Source organism: Nicotiana sylvestris, chromosome 9 (assembly GCF_000393655.2).
Source record: "Nicotiana sylvestris chromosome 9, ASM39365v2, whole genome shotgun sequence".
NCBI classification, from domain to species: domain Eukaryota; kingdom Viridiplantae; phylum Streptophyta; class Magnoliopsida; order Solanales; family Solanaceae; genus Nicotiana; species Nicotiana sylvestris.
The window spans coordinates 174,302,227-174,311,971 of NC_091065.1; positions in this window are offsets into that span (position 1 = coordinate 174,302,227).

A 9,745-nucleotide genomic window follows, 5' to 3' on the forward strand; every position below is an offset into this window, starting at 1 on the left:
CTGACAGCATATGCTGTCAAATTATTTAAAACTTAAGAAAAACCTTTAACGCAGGCCACAGGTTGTGCACAAAGCACATGAGATGCACCAATGCACATGCTGTGCATAAGTGCACATGCCCTCCAATTCAGAACTTAAACCAAACATCCCTTTTACATTACTGATCCAAATCAACAACTATAAGTAAACAAAACTGGTTCTTAATTGATTCAACAAATGCTTAGCAAAAGTAAGTCAATTTGTTATTGTTCGGACAGCTGAAACTAATTGACGACACATGTCGACTCGACTATATTAATCATAACACATACAATCGTAACCAAAAATCAAACATTTAACAGTATCGACACATGATTTGAATTGTACTGGCTAAGCAAAGTGGTACTCGAGGAGCCAATTGATCAGTCAACATTTGGAGCTCAATTATTCGCACAGCATATACACACGCATTATCAGAATAAAGGAGGGATTCAAACAAACACAGTGGTTCAGGCAAAGTGGACAAACAGAAGTTGGTAAAAATTCAAAGACACAAATTGAAACAAAACATGAACAGACATTTAATCACTCACATGGACCAAACAGAAATAAAGAAAAGCAAGCAAGACTCACCTCAAATCTCGAAAAATCAAAACCTTGACTCGGACTTGGACAGACCTTTCTTAAGGCTGAACGGACTTTAATCGAAGTGTTTCTCAGATGAAGAAACACTTCGATTAAGGTCCATTAGACCTTAATTTCTTTGGCTCGAACGGGTATGAACCAGTGACGAGGAACCTTATGGTTTCAAAACTCAGATCTGGGATTCGTGCTTCCCTGGTCAGATTCGGACCAAACCAAGTATGGTTTGGTCACGAGGGGGTCTGGGGAGTGTCTGGTATGAATTTAAGGCAGATCGGTATAGATTAGGTTCCGACTCGAATCTTCAAATGAAGATTCGAGAAGGTGGGATAGGATTCGAGGTGCGTGGTTGGTAGATTTGGGTTCAGGACGGCACGAGGGTTCTATGGTGTTAAGGGCAAGGTCACCGGCGTCCATGCCGCCGGTTTTCATGGTGGAGGTTACAGGGGCGGCTCTTAGGGTTTGATGGAGATGAGGTTGAAGACGGAGAGGCTGGGGTTCGGATAGGGGGGGGGCAGGGTAAGATTATGAGCTTATATAGTTAATGGGTGGGTTGATCTCAACCGTTAGATCAATCTGGATCTACGGTCTGGATCTGAGGGCTTGAGTGGAACGGCGTCGTTTCGAGGGTAAAGGGTTTGGGTTGGTCCGGGTGGAAACGGGTCGGGGCCATTAGTGGGTTATGGGGAGGTGATCTTGGCCGTTGATCAATCTGAGATCAACGGCCCAGATCAGTTTGGACCAAAACGGCGTCGTTTGGACACCCTGGGTATCAGCTGGTGTTGGACCGGGCAGGCCTGGTTTGGACGTTGTTTGTTTTGGGCCAATTTTAATAAATTGGCCCAATCCGGAAGAAGAAAAGATTTTTTTTCTTTTTTTTTATTTTAAAAACAAAACTAAGCAAAAAATCAAATTAAAATTAAATACACACTCAATACAATTATTTGCACACACACTAAAATATTTCAAAACAAGTAAAATCAAACAAAATAAAATCACGGACGAAGATGCCTATTTATGATTTTCTATTTAACGACCGGATTACGGTTCGAATTATGCATGACACACACATTTTTTGTGTTTTGTTTTAATAAAGTAAAAATGGGCAAAAATCGTAAATAACCAACAAAGTGCCATGTAAAAATCCAAAATTTGTACAACAGGGCCAATTATTATTATTTTTTTATTTCTTTTGGAGCGATTGTCGTGCGAAACAAAAATCACGTGCTCACACCAGCGTTAAAGGTGTTTTGCCGTCTTCTGTTTTATTTTGTCTCCTAATTTACTTTTAACTCAATTCTAATTAGTTGTGCTCCTTTGTTTTGCATTCTTCTGTCTCGCTCCTTTGTTGTGCTTTCTTAAGGTGTTTTGCCTTCTTCTGTTTTGTTTTTTCAATTATTTTTATGCATAATTTTTGATAAATTTAATATTTAAACAATTGAGGGTATTTTAGTCAACTTATCAGTTACAGTACACAGAGGCGGATCCAGGATTTGAGGTTTATGGGTTCCTACCGTAATTTTAAATTAATATGCAATAATAACTGGATTCACAATTAGATATTTACAAATATTTGGTAAATTTTTTAATATAAATACAGGGTTTACGCAAGAGTTACTGGGTTCCCGGGAACCCGTATTCCATTCTCTACATTCGCCCCTGACAGTACAGTACGATACAGTCAAACCAAACAGCAAAATATTATTTAACAATAACAAACAATACAATCTATCCAAACATTATATTTATAAAACGATACAGTACAACACAATACATTATAAAATAAGGGGAACAATGATCCAAACAGAGTGTTACTTAACTACGATTAGTTAATATGCATCTTATCTTATTAAGTATCTTAACCATGATAATCTGATATGATTTGGTATAAACACTTGATTATTTTGCGAGAATAAAACTGAAAGTCCAATGTTCTAATAATTTATAGCAAAGGGAAATACAAGTACAGAAAAAGCACCTGATATTTAGACCAAGCAAATAAATATGGTATATGTATCTTGCATATAAATTTTCATCACTTAATTATGATTGTTTATACACTTTTATTTGTAACTAGTCTTAGGGTACGCGCATTGCGCGTGTACCCATATTAATGAAATTAAAATTTTAAAAACTAATATTTAGAATTTGTAATTGAGTTATAAAATAAAACTTAACAAAAATAAAGTGCCTAACTTTGGATCCATTTAGTTAATTTTAACAGTTCTTATCGTATATATTTTAGTTTTATTCTTTCACCTTTTATTTTTTGTTGTGGCAAATAAGTTCAATATGAGGATCGATGATATTTAAATTCTAAAATAAAATTTCATTTTGCTAGAAGAAAGTAATATTTTTATTTTCTTAGTCTTATTCAGTCGAATGATCGGAATTGGTCAATTTGAAAAGAAAAAAAAGTTTCCTAAGAAATCGGGAGAATTTAACAATAATGAAAAATTGTAAATATTAAATAGAAGAAATAGTCCAACTGATAGAGTGAGAGTGTTAATGTTTGAAGAACTTATTTCGAGGGAATTTTTAAAAAAAATCAAAATGGTTGAACAAAATTCAGTGTAGAAAAAAAAAACCTCAAAATAACTAAATAATATTCAATAATAATAGAAGATGAAAAGAAATAATAATAATAATTAATTACACCTTACTTCGTAGAAATAACACGGTATAGCCAGTTTTCGGACTGGTCATTCAAAAATAGTCAGCGTTTACCAAGTCAATGAAAAATAACCACTATTTTGCTGCAACAGTGACCGGTCCAGCATAATGTACTGGAGTTCGGTGCACCTGTGTATGAACTCCAGCATATTATGCTGGACCGGTATAGTTTGCTGGCTCCAGTATAATATACTGGAGACTGGAGCATCGGTGCTCCAAACTCCAGTATATTATGCTAGACCGGTATACTTGGTGGAACTCCAGTATATTATGCTGGAGTTCTAGTGTACTTCTGCTGGAACTCCATCATATGATGCTGGAGTTCCAACATATTATCTTGGAACTGGAGTATAATATGCTGGAGTTCAAGTATACTTATGCTGGAACTCCAGCATAATATACTGGCGTATTTTCGGGTTTTGAACAGTGTTTTCGCTCAAATTTATCTTTACATAAAAAGTGGCTAAATTTCGATTACTTTTAAAACTGAGCTATTTTTGAACGACCAATTATAAATCTGGCTATTTTTGAATTTCTCCCACTTACTTCGGATATATATTAATCTGTCTCATCCTTATTCTTTCAAGCATAAATTATTCATCGTGAAATTATAAGTAAAAAATTAAGTGAATTTCAAACTTTTAAATATTAGGTGTAATTAATCAAAATTACTACAATTTTGAAATGAGTTCATACTCTAAAACCATCCTAAACTATCATATTTTTATCAGTTTCCTATTTAAACTATTCGGTGTCCCCAAAACCCCCTTGAACTATATCTCCCTAGTTACTAAAAACCCCTTCGTTGATTTTTTCCAGCTGTGTATGATGCACGCTCCCAATTAATTTTAAACTGTGAGTTTACAACACGTGGCTACTTAGTTAAGCATAATTTAATTATTATTTTACTTAATGATTTGAACTAATAACCAAAAATAAAAAATAGGTAAAAGCCTTTGTTCTTCCATCTCCTCCAACAATGGTTACCTCTTCTATCAATCTGGATTTTCACCATTAATCTTTGATTTTACTGTAGTTTTTTTTACACTAACTTTTGATTTCACTATAGTTTTTGGTTTAGCCAGACAATTGGGATTTAAAAAAGCTAGGGCCTGACAAGAAAGAGAAGTTATAGAAAAATAAATAAAGAAAAAATGAATAAAAAAGGTAATTTCAGAAGAAATAAGAGAAGAGAAAAGTTTCAAATGGAACCCATAAGGAGAAAGGAAGAAGAAAGGTAAAAAAAAATATGAAAAAGTGGGTAAAAATAAAGAAACAAATATGGAATAAAAAGAAAATAGAAAGCACTAATTAGACGTTAGAAGTCGGCCAGGTGAGGCCATTTTATGGATAATTTCATCTTCCACGCGTCTTTAAACGAGTTATTTCATACATTTTGCCAAAAAAGTAACGAGGGGGCTTTTAATAACTAAAGAAATATAGTTCCGGGGGATTACAGGGATACCAAATAGATTAAGTAGGAAACTGACAAAACGTAATAGTTTAGGGAGATTTTAGGGTATTAACTCAAATCATTCAAAATTATAAATCTCGTTGAATTTTAAAATGCACATTAATACCTCTTAATTCTGTCGAAAACACCTTTTTCTAATATATTTATGCAACTATTATGACTTTCTATAAAAAAAACTAAAATGAATATTACTGATATTGTGTCTCTTTGTTTTTCCTCTTAGATTTATATATTCTTTCATTCCATTTTATGAAAATATGAAATTTTTGTTAAATAATTGAAAGAAGAATAATTATAAGTCATAAAAAATACACTTTATTAATAAAGGCAAAGCCACTGAAATAATATATACTTGAGGAATTATTTTTTTGTCGAGTCTTTTCAGGGTTCAAGTTTCAAAAATGAATCTTTTTCATTCTATTAAATAAATCATTGCAAACTCCAGAGTAATTAGTTCATCCGTATTTTAGGTTTCTTTATTTCATTTCTTAGGATTATTAATTTTTATGCTGTCTTCCAGGTATAACGTTTTTTTCTAGGGCTATTGCTTTTTTATCTCTTTTTTTAATAAGGTAAAAAATTTAACCGACAACTCTTACATATTTCAAATAAGAAAAGATCTAATAACTAAAATTTTAGTTGATTACAACGTCCTAATTAAACGATTTTCTTTAAATATAATTAAATGACTATTCCAAAATATTAGGGACTTAATTAAATGACTATTTCTAAATAGTAGGAAAATAATAAAATGACTATTTTGTTTAGTGTGAAGTTTATTTTTAGAGGGACATTAAAGGCGAACAATATTTCACTAAGACCTTCGTACTTTTAATATAGTATAGATTCTTATAGTTTTTGATTTGGTATAAACTTCAAAAACAGTTAAATAAAATAATAATTACAATACTCATGCAATAAAATAAACGAGATCTACTAGTATTATGCCTCAATCTCAAACAAGTTAGAATTGATCATAAATTTTTAGATGATATCGCTTCATTAAACCTCATCCCGGGCTAGTACTATACAAAATTAATAAAATAGAAAAGCCAAAACTTAAAACCTCAGTACTCTGTCTTTGTTGCACATCTTCAACTGCAAGTGATTTTGAATTTAAATTACTCCCTATATACATTCCTACATCTTTTATATAATTAATGATTGTAGCAGGCTATGAGGCATGTTTCCGACATTTCTACATTTTAATAATTGGTCTCTTTTGCTGGCACTTGTCAGGCATTTAAGTTCTTATGTAAAGATTAGACGGGAAACTTCCTTCTGCTTTTTTTAAAATTTATTATTATTATTACTAGTAGTAGCACCCGCGAAGATACGCGGACACTAATCATGTCAAATATTTATTTATTTGAATTATGTGTCAATAGTCTTAGAATTTAAACCTTCTTGATAAATATAGATAATTATTGGATACTCCTATAAATTAAGAAACACTACATGAAAAAAATTAACCATTTCTCAAATTTCCTAGTTATAATTCTATTTTCTTTTTTGGTACCATTCTCAGCGATGTCCTTGGATCCTGAAAATAGTCAGGAAGCAAAATAATAACTCATATCTATGGCAAAACAATCAAAGGTTGAGACTATGAAGGATTCTTTGGATACGGCTTGACATTGGATCCTGAAAATAGTCAGGAAGCAAAATAATAGCTCATATCTATGGCAAAACAATCAAAGATTGAGACTATGAAGGATTCTTTGGATACGGCTTGACTCTTGTATTACTACTTGAACTCTTATTTGGTATGTTGATATCTTTCAAAAAATATTTCTATTTTAAAATTTCAGTTTCTAAAATTTTATTTTTCAATAATAATTATGTTTATAATAATGGAAGTAAAAATATTATCCTTAATTCAAAACCTCAGTTTAGTCGGGTATCTAAAAATTTAAATAATTCTTTAGCCAGTGAAATTATTTTTTCCAGTATGACTCCATTTTGATATGTGACACTGACCATATTAAACATCTGAGTTATTTGAATTATATATAAATAACCTTAAAATTTAAACCTTCTATATAATTATAGATAATCGCTAGATATTAATTAAGAAATACTACATGAAAAAAAAAATAATATTTTTTCAAATCTCGTAGTGATTTTTTTTTTGCACCATTCTTATTGGAGTCATTGGAACCTAAAAATAGTCACGAAGCGAAATAATAACTCGTATTTATGGCAAAGCACAAAGGCTGACACAATATGAACGACTTTTTAGTTACGACATGACTCTTTTACTATGACTTGAACTCTTCTTTGGTATGTTGTTATCTTTCAAAAAATATTTTATTTTGAAATTCTAATTTTATTTTGGTATGTTATTATCTTTCAATAATGATTAGCTTTATAATGATACAAGTGAAGATATCATCCTTAATTTAAAATCCACTTTAATAGACTATCTAAAAATTTAAATAATTTTTTAGCCGTTCGAAACTTTATTTCAGTATGGCTCTATTTTGAGTTTATTGATATCTGTAGCCACAGATTTTAAATTTTGAATACCCTATATATACAATTTTTTTCTTTGAATCATTAAATTTTAAATTAGCTGATTGTTATTATATAACATTGCACATATTGTCTTAAAATTATCAAGTAATTTTTTCTCGACACTATACATGGCTTAGTATCAATGCAAACTACTCAAATTGCATCTAAATTCAGATTCGAATATCATATCAGTTTGTTAGTAATAGTATTTTTTTTTGAAAACGACACACAATGTAAATTAGAAAAAAATATATTCTAAGATATCCTTATCTTATAATCTATGTATTTGAGTTGAAAAAAATATTTTAAATATGAGATCAGCTTCCAAATTGTTTATACTCAACAGAGATAAAGAGAAGAAGAAATTCGTTGTCATCTCTATTTTTCATATTTATTTTCTTTTATCTTATTTTTTATGTCTTTCTTTCTTTTGTAACATTTCGCTATAAAAGGATGATTTTTAATAGAAATTGTCTAAGAAATTTATTTATATTTTTAGTCTTTGGTTAAAATTATTTTATATTTTTCTTTTGGCTATATCTAATCAACCTAAACATGTGCTCACCTAACCACTTAAATTAAAAAATTAAAGAATGTGTAATTTAGATATAATCCATATATAATACGTGTATAATCATGTATCGTCAGTATATCATCTATGCATATCAGCTATAAAAGATCAACAATAAATCTGGCTGGATATTTATGTAAATATTCCATAAGATTTCGGTTACTTGATTTCATCCATGATATGACTTCTATTATAATAATTTAAAAATTCTCTACTAAAATTCAAAAATATCTTATCCTTTTATTTTAAAATTACATTATATTTTAAAAAATAATCACATTTTGAAATAATTTTTTACATTTAAAAAAAAAAATATTTGGTGTCATACCATTTATTTTCAAAATATACTTTTTGTTATACTTGAAAATCGATATAGAAACTACCAATTAGAAACCACTATTCCTCTTGTTGAAATTCGAGAAACTTTTCACATAATTTAATGATTCAAAACTAATATTCTTCAACGAAAAAAATATTATGCCCCTGCAATGTTGGCTTGACTGCAGCTAAATGAAAATATTTCAACTTATACCCTTTAATTCCTAAAAGATGCTAAATTAAAAGTAATGATAGCAATTGTATAACCAATATTTTGCTATTTTTTTGATGTCCATTTATACAATTTGACTCTTCAAACAAACATTCTTCAAAAAAAGAAAGAAAAATAACTTCTTTTTTTTGAATATTAACACATTATTGTGATGTTTCTTTCTATACCACGTAGTTTTACTTCATTATATATGTAAGTAAACTTTTATTTGATTTTTAAACTCTTTTTTGTTATTTGAATAAACATAGACATGTACCCTATATATTATATTTATTTTAAAAGAAATTTGCTTTATTCAAATCTAGCTATAGTGTTTTAAAGAACTATAATTATAGGGTTTTAGATGTGAAAGAGTTTAGAATTATATGGAGAATTTTTTTTTCTTTTTTGCCCGAGGCAAAGTAATATTTAAATAATTATAAAAAATTAATAAAAGTTCTTAATATGATTGCATATGATCATTGACTGAATTAAGCATGATAGCATGATAACAAAAGATAAATTTATTTTTATTTTTATTTTAATTCAAATTTTAAAACTTTATATATAAAATTTAAAATTATCTTTTAATTCAAATTCAATTATATATATATATATATATATATATATTTGTATTTGACTAACATAATCAAATATAGAACAAAGTTACCATACATTATTAGTATTTATTAGCTTGCCATTTGGCTTAACCACAATGCGAATTATATTTGGTAACTTTATTCCTTTAATATATATATAGATAATTCAAATTTTAAAACATTATATATAAAATTCAAAATTATCTTTTAATTCAAATTCAATTATATATATATATATATATATATATATATATATATATATATATATATTATTTGACTAACATAATCAAATATAGAATAAAGTTACCATACATTATTAGCATTTATTAGCTTGCCACTTGGCTTAACCACAATGCTAATTATATTTGGTAACTTTATTCCTTTAATATATATATAGATTATTATTATTATTATTACTATTACTACTACTATTATTATTATTATTATTATTTATTATTATTATTATTATTATTATTATTATTATTATTATTATTATTATTATTATTATTATTATTATTATTATTATTATTGGTGTTGTTGTTGTTGTTGTTGTTGTTGTTGTTGTTGTTGTTGTTGTTGTTGTTGTTGTTGTTGTTGTTGTTGTTGTTGTTGTTGTTATTATTATTATTATTAGGCAAACCCTGCTATCGAGATGTTAACAACAATAACAACATATTCAGTGTAATCCCATAAGTGAGGTCTTGGGAGGATAATGTGTAGACAGATTTTACCATACTATTACTTTATGAAGGTAGAGCGGC